Source organism: Eleutherodactylus coqui, chromosome 5 (assembly GCF_035609145.1).
Source record: "Eleutherodactylus coqui strain aEleCoq1 chromosome 5, aEleCoq1.hap1, whole genome shotgun sequence".
Classification (NCBI taxonomy): domain Eukaryota; kingdom Metazoa; phylum Chordata; class Amphibia; order Anura; family Eleutherodactylidae; genus Eleutherodactylus; species Eleutherodactylus coqui.
The window spans coordinates 38,177,472-38,192,134 of NC_089841.1; the positions used below are offsets into that span (position 1 = coordinate 38,177,472).

The window sequence follows — 14,663 nt, forward strand, 5'->3', positions numbered from 1 at the left end:
AAAGGAGTTGCGATTTACTTTATTTTTTTAAAGGGGGAGGAAAAAAACGAAAATGGGGAAAAAAGGCTGCGTCATTAAGGGGTTAAAGACCGGGCTGTTTTGTACCTTTAGGACCAGACACTTTTATGGATTTTACCCATGTGGTGGTTTTACTGCCATATTTTGTTTCCTTTTAGCTATCAAAATTGTTTTTGCTGTGTTTTTTTTTCCGTGACATATAGGGCTGTTTTTTAAATATCTTTTTCACAGATTTTTTTTTCCCGTTTTTTTTAGTTTTATTGGGGGTAAAATTCTAAAAAAAATGATTTTTTAAAAAACATTTATACTTATTTTTTTAATTTAGTATATTTATGCTAAAATAAAATATGGAAACAGGTTCCTCTATTTGTTTTGGACGTTTTGATATATAATATGTATGGTTTTGCTTTACTGGGCGCATACAGCAACGGTTTTGGTTGGCGTCGGCTTTGGGTTATTCTTTTTGTTATGTATATGTTTTATTCTGTAATTTTGTTTTACTGATGTATGTAATTATGCTTTTTACTATCTATGTCCCCTATGACGTCATATAAGACCTCTGGGGGACATTCACTTTTTTTCTTTTAATTTGACACTTTCCCACTGTAGCTGGGGTATCCATAGGAGCCCCAGTTACAGAGGAAAACAACCCCTGTAGTGACATTAGTCACTGGCAGAGCTGGCCCGTCGGCGGTCACATGGACACCTCCCCCTCCCCCCCACGGGCTCCCATAGTGAGTTACACTTTTACTTTCACTTTTGAGTGCACAGTTCTTATTCAGCGCTGTGTACTCAGAGAAGAAATAGACAGAAAGGGTTAAAAACCCCTCCTGCTTTCTCCTCCGGGTTATCAGCTGTTTCTAATAGCTGACGGCCCGTCCTGCCTCCGATTGATTGCAGAGCCTGGAGGCTTAAAGCGCTGCTGTAATTTTACTATCGGCGGGGTTTTGAGCCCAGGACCAGGCGCCATATATTTACCACGCCTGGTCCTTAATGCGTTAAGTTCCTGTACTGAGCAGCAGGAAAACAAGCTAGAAAGTGTAGGGAGAGGAAGCAAGTCGGGTCAGTCTATGATACAGTCCTGTGTTTGCCAGCCGGGTCAGCCAGTTACTGCAGTCACTGCTGGACTGGCATTGCGGTTATTACTGGTTTTGTTCTTGTGGTGCAGCAACAGTCTACATCTGTGTATGCTCAGCATCTTGTTCATCACAATGTAAAGTGGGCGAGGGTTGTGGGTTTTTCAAAGGAACTATTTTCCAAAAGTATCGTACAGTAATTGAGGTCAAAAGTCCTGCGCAGAGCCGCGTGCGTCCGTTATCAATGTAAGACATAAAAAGTCTGGTAAAAGAAAGGTAGGGAAAGGACTGGGTGGAGAAAAACACCAGTGCCACATCCTTTACCAGTAAGGGTGTTGGTGCCAGTGTCGTGGATGACCTTTGGGGGTCCACGGCGTGATCAATAGGAATGTTTGCATCCTTCCAAATTAATGTTATGAGACTGTGCGCACAGCCTGAAGCAATCACACTGACACAAGTTCAGTATAAGAAAACTTCCTCATCTCTACTTTATAAAAGAGGCTACAGGCCCACAAATAAAGTTTAACATATCTGCCCTTTTGGGCATGCCAAAGATTACATAGATACAACGTATTGATTGATTATTGGATGAGCGTCTTGAGATTCTTCCTTCATCCGGTCATCTGTTATTGCCCATCCTGTGGTATCAGTCCGGGGGGGGCAGGACGAGATGAGTGGGTTGTCTTGGGCACCACGTGTGGATGGTCCGGTATGATTGGAGGCTATGACTTGAACTATTATTTGCATAAATTTCCCGTAAACTGCTTATATTGACTTGAACTATTATTTGCATAAATTTCCCGTAAACTGCTTATGTTGACTAGTGCGTTTGTTAAAAGTGGTAATGTTAAGACTGCGGTTACGTGTGTCTGACTTGCTTCTCCTAAAGTTTGCTAGGAATCGGGAAGTAGAATGTTCCACTTAATGTTAGTTTCTGTAAAAGTCTGTTAGAGTTTAGGGAAATGGAGAGTTTCATTGTATATACGAGAAAGTGGATATATTCGGTATATAAAAATATATATATATAATTTGTGAATAAGCAAACCAAGATAGAAAAAAAACTGTTATTGCTATATTGAAGGTAAGAAATATATAGTATGCGTAAAACTGTCTATTACAGGTCCACTGTCCACTACATATGAAATGTATGTCCACTGTCACAGAAATATAGATTTTGCGTATATCCACTACTAACCCCCCTTGAAACTGTCTGTTTCACTACACTAACTACACTAACTGTCCCTACACTACCCCGTAATAATCCTCAACCATTGACCCTCCTCGGCGTTCCAGATCGTGGTAGGCCCTTCGAGCAGGCTACGCTCTCCGGGGATCGACGGGGATCTTCACAGCCCTTGCGACTGAACCACAGCTAGGCTGAGTCCCCCGTAGTCATCTGTCTCGTTCCGAGGAGGGTGATTAGGCCCTAAATCTGGAGTGTGTTGTAGACGGGAGCTAATGCTGTCATGGGGGTATAGGATGGTTCAGTATCATCATAGTCTTCTAGGTTCATGATGACGGAGTCTGTATTGACAGTGGACATCTTGGCGGACATCACAGTGGAACAGGTAGTCATCAGGGTTAGAATACACTGTACGCAACAATAAACAGAAATTAGGATGGTGACAGATATAATTAATAACTTCTTTATCAGAGTAAACTCAAACCATGACCCCACTAACTAATTGATCCACCCTTGATCTACTCCTTGTTTGATGCTAGTGGCTAGATCTTTCAGTTGATTAATTTTCTGATGGATGGATACGGAGTTATCAGTGAGATTAAAACAACACATCTCTTCAAACTCTAAGGAGATAGTCTATGGGGGATCTGTTCTGCAGGGTAGCTTTCCTAAGGCTTTGTACGTCTAAGAAAAGTAGCACTCAGACCCTTTATTACGTCGCATGCTAAACCATTAATCACTCTTGCGTTATACTGGGCCAATGGGGGGGGGGGGGTACCCACAATACTGAAAGCCAGTACAGAGTGTTCTGAAAAACTCAGTAGAGTGGGTGGTCCTTCACAACTGTCGTTCAGGCTGTGGATGCTCCTCCGATACCTAAGTGTGGGTTCATGGCAATCGGGTCTTTGGTACATAAGGATACTTAACCGGGACAGTGCGCATGGCCCTCCTGAAATATTGGCGTGGATATATGTGTAGGTCAAATTACCACAGGACCAGACCCATTTTGCTTTAACTTGATCTCTGGCTTTATATTCATCTGGTACCCTCATAGGTACCCCTATGGCATCCCTGTACATGTGGAGGTCTAAGCTACCACCTGGGATCTCGATTTCTCCTTTTGCTCGGTGTGCGATTACCTGCATTGTCGGGGCATTAGGTTAGGAGAGGTTCGGCTTTTACTACTTGATGTAAACACTGCATAACCTGTGTAGAACCTGCCTTCTTGACTATACCCAGATTCATCCACAAAGAGTGCAAAATTAGAGCTATCTATGACCGGTCAACATGATTGAACCCCTGCCTCATTAGCGAGTGCATAATGATATCTATCAATCTGAAAAGAAAAAAACTATAAAGTGATTATTCCCACTTCCCATTTTCAGAGGCGGCAAGGTAGCGGGATTGGGGGCACTGTAACGCTGGCATGTTGAGTGGCATAAGCAGAGTGCACTGCAGATAAAATAAAGCAAAATCTTAGCGAAAACCTATGACAGTATTCTAAAAACTAAATACACAATCTTTTAAAACTTTTTTTTTACTCTTCTCCTTTTAGGAATGTACCTAACAGAGGAAACAGGCTAATAAAAGGCACTAGTCCCTTTTCTCCATTGCCTTTTGTATCTTAGATTTTAGGGTACCGTTCATCTTGTCTACTTTCCAACTACTTTGTGTATGGTAGGGTGTGTAAAAGGCCTGGGATGTACCCAGAGCAGACATGATGTTGCATTATTTCACCTGTGAAGTGTGTACCTTCGTTTAACTCATTCACTTCCTTTACCTTGTATCTGCAGATTACCTCATCCATGAGCTTCTGTGTGGTTACCTGCTCATTTAACTTAGTAACAGGGTAGGCCTCCAACCTGAAAAGACACGAACAACAAGCACATATTCATACTTCCCAACAGGTGGGAGCTGAATGTAGTCAATTTGCAATCTCTGAAATGGGTAGAGTGGTCTAGGCAAGTGTTAGATGGCCCCTTTACTTCTGTCCTGACTCGCATATGGCAAAGACCATGCAAAACTGGACAAATGATGCAGCAGCTACAGAGAAACCAGGTGTCACCCGTTCTCGTTCAGCGCCGACGTCATTGCTGCTTTTGATAGGTGCGTTTTTCTGTGTACCAGTTGGGCCATCATGGGGCACAGGGACTGCTGTAGGCAAGTTCTGCTGACTTCGCCATACGCCGTCCTGTTCTGTTGCTCCCATCTTTAGCCCGTTTTTTGCTTTTCTTCCTTGTTGGCTTGTAACTGTAAAGTCCTTAGCATATCAATGTCCAAAGTTTTTGTCAATGTCCAAAGTTTTTATCACTGACTTCTGCTGTCAGTATTTTCTTCTTCTTCTTGCTTCTCCACTTCGTCAGGTAGAAGTAGGGCCTTCATGAGACTCTGCACCACTGCGCATTCTTAATTGGCTGTCCTACTGAGGTAAGAAACTGTCTGGCCTTCCATATTGGGCCATAATCCTGAGCTATGCCAAATGCATACCGGGAATCAGTGTAAATGTTTGCCGTCTTACCTTCTGCCACTCTACTCGCCTCAGTGAGGGCCTTCAGTTCCGCTTCTTGCACTAAGACATGCGGAGGCAGAGCTTCTGCTTTTAGCACATCTTGTTGTGAGACCTCTGTATATCCGGTTTGGAGTCATCAATCCTCACCCTGATACCATCTACAAAAGAAAACTCAAAATATGCATTGTTAACAGTGGGTTCCAATAACTGGGTTTGTTTGTTTTTTTGCATCAATGCTAGACAATCATGCAATCTTGTTGCAAAAATGTTTTAAAAATAGCTTATCTGCAATACCTAGATCACCTATGCCTCCCCCTCCCCCATTTGAATCGGGATACTCGATTAAAAAAAGAGTAGCCGGGTTCAATGTAGTCAATATTGGAAAGAAATGTTAGGGGAGCATGAAAAGAGCACATTGTAGCTGGATCTGACAGACCAGAGATAAGTGCTTGGGTTGCACTTGCGTGATTATGCTCTGGACGTCATGAGGGGTGAGGACCACTAGGGGGTAGTCCAATACCAACTCAGAAGGTTTGTCAACCATTGCCTGTACTGCTGCCACTGCATAAATACATGAGGGAGCTCCTCGAGCCACTGGATCCAGCCTCATGGAGTAGTATCCAAGTGGCTGTGGTTGTCCTCCATGCTTTTGTGTCAATACTGTCGTCACATGGCCAGAAAGATCAGTACAGAAAAGAGTAAAGGGTAAAGTGTAGTTGGGAATACCCAAGGCTAGAGAGCTGCTTCAGGGGTGAGAGAAAAGAACGATTGAAAGACAGTCATAGAGTGGCTGCATAAGAGAGGAAACAGAGTGGATCCATGGGCGGCAGTATGAAACAAGGCCCAGAAAGGTGCGGAGTTTGGCAACGGATGTAGGTACGGGTATGGCCTGGACAGCAGCCTTTTGTTCCTCTGTTGATCCAGGAGAACAACCTTTCTTGCAGAACTGGAGTTTATCTTTGGAGGCCTTACAGCCATTTTCAGTGAAATTGTGGCCTATTGGCAGGCTTCCAAAATCATCAGCACACAGCACCTGTTGGCACCAGCCATGTGCCCACAACTAGTATCAGCAGCCATGTGCCTATTACTAGTATTAGCAACCATGTGCCAAGCCCAGCACTAGTAGCAGCAGCCATGTGCCCATCACTAGTAGCAGCAGCCATGTGTCTTATAGTAGAAGCAGCATCAGCAAGCCGGGGTTGTCCAACTACTCTAGTGGGCGTCTTATTGTGGAGCATATGGCCATTGTGAACTGGTTGGCTCTCGGTCAACTCAGGAGAAAGAATCTATCATTACTTTAAGCCAGGATTCAGTGGATTGTTGCTCCTCTATAGTTACTTGGTGCACTGATGGAGGCATTAGCCTTTCCCTTTCATCACCTCTGTTTTCACTGCCTCTTCTAGTGTGCCGCCATCTTTTGTTTTCGTAACAGCACCCCGGGTGCTAAGGATAAGGAAGGCACTCAACAACAAGATATTAGTGATGATAAGTTGTATGAGGACAGCCAGCTTTTGGAATGAGCTATGGAGATGGTGGAGGAGGAAGCAGTTGTTAAGATGCAATGCTATGGTAGTGAAAGTGATGATAAACGTGGTGGTTATAGTTATGGAGGTGGATATGGTGACTGGAAACTAGGAACCCATGAGACACCAAAAAAACTGACAGAAGCAGTGGAGTTAATGAAGACTTTGATGATGATGTCGTTTTAGACAGGATGTGGGAACCGGGTGATGACATTGTCAAAGGAGGAGGGTAGTGGCGGTACTAGCAGGGATAAGGAACTCAGTTATGGTAGAGCCAGAACATCTGTAAGACCTCCCCAGGGAAGGCCTGTTGGTATGATCCATTTAAGAGTGGTGACTGCAACACTGCTGCTGCTGTTGAAGGCTCCAGAAGAAATTCTGCCAAAGGCGGGGCAAGCTGGGGGGCTGGTAGGAATACAAGTTCTTCCCGGTACTCTGCAGTACAGCAGTTCTTCTGTAGCTCCCTGGAAGAACAAAATATGGCACAAATCTACAAGCAGAAAGTAAGACGTGGTCAGGGCACAAATGTAGGAACTGCGGGTCTACCTGATCACATGGAGCGGCATCACAAGATCACATTGTCAATCGGTATGCCCCACAATGTGGACAAGACCTTGCTGCTGCTCCAGATCCCGGTCATCTGTCTAGTAGCCAGGCCTCATCCACAGGCTGTCCAGTCTTGTTGTCATCATCAGTGTCATCTAGAGGTTCTCCTCCCCTGTCCCGTCAGTTATCCATACTGGCATCTATTGCCAACAAACAACACTATGTGTCCAGTTATCTAGTTGTCGTCGGCTGGACTCACAGCTGCCCAAGCTGTTGCATCCCATAGCTCCTGGGCTGAATATACACTTCTGTGCTATGTTCTAATATATATTTAAACGTTAGATATCTTATAATTGTTCCTTAGACACTGCTGACTGTTGTAATACATATATATTTCATGGATCTTGTATATTATATATAATGACATCTCTGTATTTTAGCTTGTGATTGGACATTTGATGATACTATAAGATCTTTGAGACTAGCTGATATACCCGGCTTTGCCCAAGTTAATTTGGTACAGGTGTTCACCTGTTGTTCGCACTGAAAATTTTATGAAGTTATGGTTACTTCAGAGGAACCGAGGATAAAAATGTGTATACACATAGAGGAGAGTTAGATTCTCCTCAGACTGCATGTACTGATGTCCCTCTGCAGAATGTGCCGCCCTTCCCACTCTCCTCACTTTGTAGCCTTAAAGGTAACACCCTTTTTATTCAGATTTACCCTCAGACTGGAGGTTGCAGCCCCTTCTTAGCCTTAAAGGCATGCACCATCCTTACAGTACATGGCCACTTCCTTATGTTATTTACAGTCTTTCAGTATATGCGAACAGAGAGGTCAGTTAGATTCTCCTCAGTATAGACACATATTGGTGAGGTAAATTCTCCTTAGTATACAAATAATTTCCCTAGGCTTTATGGTTTCTGAGAAAAGAACTATCTCATGTATTGTGGATTTTCAGTTTTTCACACATAGAATATAATTTTGATGTTGCGACCCTTCTCCTTTTTAGGACATGAAGAATGGTCATGCAAATATCGCAATTGTGCGGTACAGATGTGCGCTATTAGTTACATTTAGAGATGAGCGAGCGTACTCGGAAAAGCACTACTCACTCGAGTAATGTGCTTTATCCGAGTATCGCTGTGCTCGGGTCTGAAGATTCGGGTGCCGCTGCGGCTGACAGGTGAGTCGCAGCGGGGAGCAGGGGAGAGCGGGCGGGAGAGAGGGAGAGAAAGATCTTACCTCCGTTCCTCCCCGCTCTCCCCTGCAGCTCCCCGCTCCGTGCCGGCACCCGAATCTTCAGAGACGAGCACAGCGATACTCGGATAAAACAAATTCCTCGGACAAGTAGTGCTTTTCCGAGTACGCTCGCTCATCTCTAGTTACATTACATAGGTGGTCACTTACTTTCCGCATAGAATTGAATAATTAAGTTGTGAGCCCTTTTACTTTTCCTATTTATGACCTAAAGAATGGTCGTGTTAAATTTGGAAGTTTGTATGAAATCGGGAAGTTAGAGAATTAAGTTAGATACATAACATATGGGGCCACTTACTTTTGCACTTAAAATTGAATAATAAAGTTGTGACCCCTTTACTTTTCCTATTTAGGACCTAAAGAATGCTCCTGCCAAATTTTACATTTGTATGACATCGGGAAGTTAGAGAATTGGTGGCAAGTGAGTTAGTCAGTGAGGGCTTTTGCATATATATAATGACCTTACCATTGTGGCCAGTGATTGGATGTAGTGATCATGGGAAGGTCTGACATCCTAAAACATGGAGGAACTGTCCTGACAAGATATTCATCTCATGTTCCAATTCATACAAATAAAGAGAAGAGAAAATCTGCACTTTATTATCTTTCTGTTTCTCTTACATACCTCCTGTAATTGTATATTGTTATGTTAGCTTTTTCTGGTTTTAATATTGGTTCATATTTCTTTTCAGGTGTATACACCTTTGGATCAAGGATGGAGAAGGACAGGAACAAGATGGCAAGGAGAATGATAAATCTAGCCCTAGAGATACTCTTCCAGCTTACTGGAGAGGTGAGAGATTCTGATGTTGCATTACATCACTCTTATCAATGGTAATAACTGATGATGTCATTGGAGAGGTGAGAGATTCTGATGATGTCACATTACATCATTCTTATCTATAGTAATAACGGATGATGTCACATGAGAGGTGATGGACTCTAGAAATTATTGTAATGATATTTATTATTGTCTCCCCATGTACAGGATTACACAGTAGTGAAAAAGACCTCTAGTGATGGCTGTCGGACCCCTCTTGGTGATGGATCGGGGAGAACCATAAACCCGATCACTGGGCCCCCACCTCGCCCACTGATACATGAGGACATCAATGTACAGAAGATTCTAGAACTCACCAACAAGATGATTGAGCTGCTGACTGGAGAGGTGACGCTGCAGGGAATGCTGGGACATTATACAGTGACAGCACTGGAGGCTTCTGGGTGATGACTGTATATTGTGTTGTCAGGTTCCTATAAGGTGTCAGGATGTCGCTGTCTATTTCTCCATGGAGGAGTGGGAGTATTTAGAAGGACACAAGGATCTGTACAAGGACGCTATGATGGAGACCCGCCAGCCGCTCCCATCACCAGGTAATAAACAGGACTAAATACATGGGGACTTTATTATCTGTATGTAATGAATGACTTCAGTGTCTGTCTGTGTTTCCTGCAGTTCCATCCAGTAAGAGAAGCCCACCAGAGAGATGTCCCCGTCCTCTTCTTCCACAGGACCATCAGGTAGATGTCCCTCTGATCTGTAGAAGGCTGTGAAGCTCTTGTCTTCAGTCTTTATAACACTCTTTGTAAAAGAAAAATAAAATAATCCCGCCCCTAGAAGTTGTTATTTTGCTGCAAAACTCAGCATGCAGTTACATCTCAGACATATATACAAATGATCAGAGTTGTGGCATGATGATTAGATGATTAGTCTTGCCACTTGAGGCCCTAACAATGGTTCCACTGTTGCCTTATAAGAGGCTCTCAGAGGCTTCTTGTGTGAAGTGACTTCGTTCTCCACTTTTGTAGAACTTGTTGACCACTAGACACCTCTATGATGGAATCAAAGAGATTTCACCCAGTTTACAGAGTTGTGGTGCATTATTGGAATGCCATAAGCTGGATGGTCGTATCAACAAATTTCCCGCCACCTGGTCCATTCTGAAAAAAATGTTAGGACGTGCGGGTACCAAGGAATGTGTAAAGATGCAAACAGGTGACCGGTGTCAGGATGCCCTCAACAGACCAGAAATAAGAGAGAATCTTCTGATCATTCACCAAGCACAAGTAGCTTCTACTGTTTTGTTGACTGCAATCTAGAGACAGTTGGCCCGTGTCTATCAGAACCATTTCCAGGAACTCGGCTGAAGAACATTTGGTATCGAGGCACCCATCGGGTACATCTCCTTTGACCTCCACCTCCACCGTGGTCTGCCCGGTCACCTGATTAATTGCCAATTGAAGGTGCATAGGACCATCTGGATTTCCAACTTCGACAGCCTATGAGTTTGTATGATCTACAGACTCAGAGCTAATGCACTGTGATATGCTGGTTGATACAACACAGAACCTGTATACCTTCATGCCCACCCGTATCACATCTTGTGTCAAAGCTAGAGGCAGCCAAACGGGGTCCTAGAGCCTCCATTCCTTCCTGTATCACATTTTGTATTCAAGCTAGAGGCACTACAACAGGGTACTAGAACCTCCCTTTAGGGGGTCAGTTTTCTGCAATAAATTTTCCTTTTGCTTTGAGATTGTAATCACTATATCAACATTACAATCACACAGAGAAAGTCTCATTGTATCCCGACAACTTTTTTTTTAGGGCAGGCGGATGGTAGACATATTTCTGAGGGGGGGTCATTGAGTCGCCATCTAATCTATATATCCGGCTTCTAGACCTGCAGATATGTTGCTCAGATAACTACTCCTGTCAGGTCATTTTAGGTCCTCCTGATGATTAATGATCTTTTCTTTTTTTTTTTTTAACTTTGTTTTATTTAACAGAATACAGAATTACGGTACAGAGCACATTTGTTTAGATAAAAGCATTGTACATAGCATTGAGTATTTCTTTGTGAATAATATATATGCGTACAAATACAATTAAATTTGTTCTGCACCTACATAAACTGGACATTAAAATATTGCTTTTTTGTTTAATTTAACTTGGTTGCTTACTAAACAGTTGAATAACAGTAAGGGGGGGGAGGGAGTATTGGGAAGCCCGCGCCGGGCAGTCGCTCAATGCCTTATGAAAAAGACAAGGGGGATATATCAGAGATACAAATGGAATGTGGGTAGGGATAAGGAACATGTGGAGTGTAGATGGGGGAGGGGAAGGATAAGAGTCTGGATAAAACTCAGGTTGCTAATAAAGTTTGTCGGTTGATGAGCCAAAGGCCCCAGATCTCTTGAAACCTGCCAGGGCATCCCCTGTTCTTATAGATAATTTTTTCAAATGGAGTGACATCATTTATTAATTTTATCCATTGTGTTAGAAGGGGTGGGTCTGCAGCCATCCAATGCAGTACTACCACCTTGCGGGCCAGGAACAATATTTTCTTGAGAAAGATGCGTGTATATTTGGGCCATTGATCTTCCGGCAGTAAACCAAATAGAATTATCCTGGGATCCATTGATATAGTAAATGGGGATAGTAAAAGTGAGTTTGTAAAGGCTGTAATGTCAGACCAGAAGTTGTTTATTGGTGGGCAATCCCAGATTAGATGCCAGAAATTCGCCCCGGGTTGGTGGCATCTGTGGCATGAGTTTGATGGGATGTTGCCCATTTTGTGTAATCGGCTAGGGGTGAGATAAGCTTGATGGATTATATATAGTTGGATCAGTTTATTATTCACGGCAGGAGAGACAGACAGGTGGGATTCCATGATGTCTGTCCAATCATCAGTTGTAAGAGATGGGATAGCGAGGGTCCATTTATTAAAGACTGGAAGCGGGTTGTGGCTTATTTTGGCTGAAAGCAAATGTGTATAGAGTGCCAAAATCAAGCCCTTGGGGCCCTGAGATTTAAGGATTCCGATGGTAGGGAAATTGGATATCTGAGTAGAATTGGGGGGGAACTGAGTGGTCAGTGCGTGCCTGAGTTGAAAAAATCTGAATAGCTGGAGGTGTGGGGATTGTATTGAGTCGCGCAGCTGAGTGAATGTAGGGAGTATACCATCTGTGTATACATCTCTCAGCGAGATGACCCCTAGGCCCCTCCAATATTGGGGGTCTGGGACTGACTGCAGAGCCGCCAGGCCTGGATTGTTCCAGAGAGGTAGATCGGATACCGTATCATCGAATCTCTGGATAGATTTTGTTTCTCTCCATACACTCAGCGCCAGTCTGTGGATTGGCAATAAATCTGAGGGGTTTGAACAATCAGGGAACTCCAGATACGCCAACAGATTGCCGCCCTTCACTTGATGTTCAAGGTATTGGTCTGTGGTGGGTTTTCCTGTGTTTTGGAACCACGGACGGATATTACGAAGCTGGCCAGCTAGATAATATAGTCTGAGGTCTGGGAGGGACATTCCAGCCTGGTTCTTGGGTCTCTGCAGTGACATTAGACTTAGTTTGGGTCTCGATGAGCCCCAAATAAATGAGGAGATGTGGGAGTTTAGGGAATGGAAGTATCGTTTGGGGACTATCGTAGGCATGTGTTGTAGTATATATAGGCATTTCGGCTGTATAGCCATTTTGACTAGGTTAATGCGTCCTGCAACTGATAGGGGCAACCTGGACCATTGTTTAAGTTTGTGTCTAATGGTTTCAAATAGAGGGTTAATGTTTTCTTCCAAGGCTTTGTTGTGGTTTCGGGTTATATTTATCCCAAGATATTTAAACGTGGATACCACCGCCATGCCATATCTAGCTACTGAGGGGTCTATCACAGGATTCTGATCCATATATAGGATCGTGGATTTGGACCAGTTAACTTGTAGACCTGAGTATTGGGCGAATTTGTCTATGTGGTGTAGGGCCTGGGGGAAGGAGGTTTCAGGGTTAGATAAGAAAAGGATCGTGTCATCGGCATAAAGGCCTACCTTACTCTCCAGGCCCCCCCACTCGATTCCGGTCACGGCAGGAGTGGATCTCAGGCGAATCGCCAGAGCCTCTATGGCTATGGCGAATAAAGCCGGGGATAGCGGGCAGCCCTGACGGGTGCCCCTGGTCAGCGAGAAATCAGCCGATGGAATACCGTTCACAGACACGTTAGCGCTTGGGGATTTATATATGATCCTGATCCAGTGTATGAACTGGGGACCGAAACCGAAGCGGTGGAGGCAGGCCTCCAGAAAGCTCCACTCCAGGGAGTCGAAGGCTTTCATCATGTCTAGTGATGCGAGGGCCCAGGGCATATTAAATTTAGTACCAATCTGAATGGCGGTTTGGATCTTCCGTATATTGATCGTTGTAGACTTCCAAGGCATGAAGCCAGTTTGGTCTGGGTGTATAATAGAGAGAATAACTTGGTTTAGTCTAGTTGCTAGGACTTTGGTTAGAATTTTATAGTCTGCGTTAACTAGCGATATGGGTCGATAGGAGCTACAATCTAGTGGGTTTTTGTTAAGCTTTAGTAAAACGATTATGGTGGCTTTATAAAATGAGGGGGGAAGGGAGTTGCCTAGCTGGGCCTGGAGTAATGTTTCGAGTAGTAATGGGGTGAGGTGTTCGCTATATTTTTGGTATACTTCAATGGGAAGGCCATCTGGGCCCGGGGATTTGTTCAGTGCCATATCTTGGATGGTTTGCTGAATTTCTTCTAGGGAAATAGGAGCCTCTAGAAGCGCAGTTTGGTCGGCATCGAGTGTTGGGAATACCAGATCTTGAAGGTAGTTGAGGGAGTCTGTAGTGGATTTGTTAGTAGAGGAGTTGTAGAGATTGGCGTAGAATTCCCTAAATCGTTCTGTGATGGACTGGGCGTCGGTGAGCATCTCGTCTTGTGTATTTTGGATTTTAAGGATAGTGTTGGACTGGCCCTCTCGTCTGATGAGATTAGCCAGAAGGTGGCTTGATTGGTTCCCCAATTCAAAGTAATAATGTTTGGTAAAGAATAGTTTGCGTTTGGTTTTTTCGTGGATTTGAATTTTATGAAGGCGGGACATGCCAAGCCATGCTACTTTGTTGGAGTCTGTAGGGTCTGAAATATATAATCTTTCCGCCTCCACAGCCCGGGCCTCAATATCGCGGTCGGACTGGGATGTGGTTTTTTTAATATGGGTGATGGCAGATTTTAAACAACCCCTAAGGTAAGCTTTGAGGGTATCCCATTTCAGGGCATAGTGGGTGTTGTTGTTGTGGAAGTCCAGAAAGGTTGCTATATGGGCGGGTGTTTGGTCTTCAGTATCGATGAGTTTAAGCCAGAATGGATGGATTTTCCAGGTGGGGATGATCTTATATTGGGGAAATTTTAAGGATAGTAATAACGGGCAGTGATCCGAGATGCCTCGCGGGCAGTGTGTTATGCTGGATAGGTGAATTGCTAGAGCTGGGGAGCCGAATATATAATCAATTCTGGACAGAGTATTATGTCCCTGGGAGTGGCAAGTGTATTCCTGGGTAGTGGGGTGATTGATGCGCCAGAGATCCACCCATCCCACACCATCAATTAGCTGTTGCAGGGGAGATTTAGCTGTGGCCAGGGCTGTGGAAGATGCATGGAACCTGTCTATATCCGAATCCATTACCTGATTGAGGTCCCCCATACAGATGACATTTGCCAGGGGGTATTGGTGGGCGAATGCTATGGCCGC

The 14,663-nt window shown here is 44.0% G+C and overlaps 1 pseudogene; it reads left to right on the forward strand.

Annotated features, from left to right (window-relative positions):
- Nucleotides 1–14,663, forward strand: part of LOC136629107 (zinc finger protein 665-like) — a 53,963-nt pseudogene that overhangs the window by 19,159 nt on the left and 20,141 nt on the right.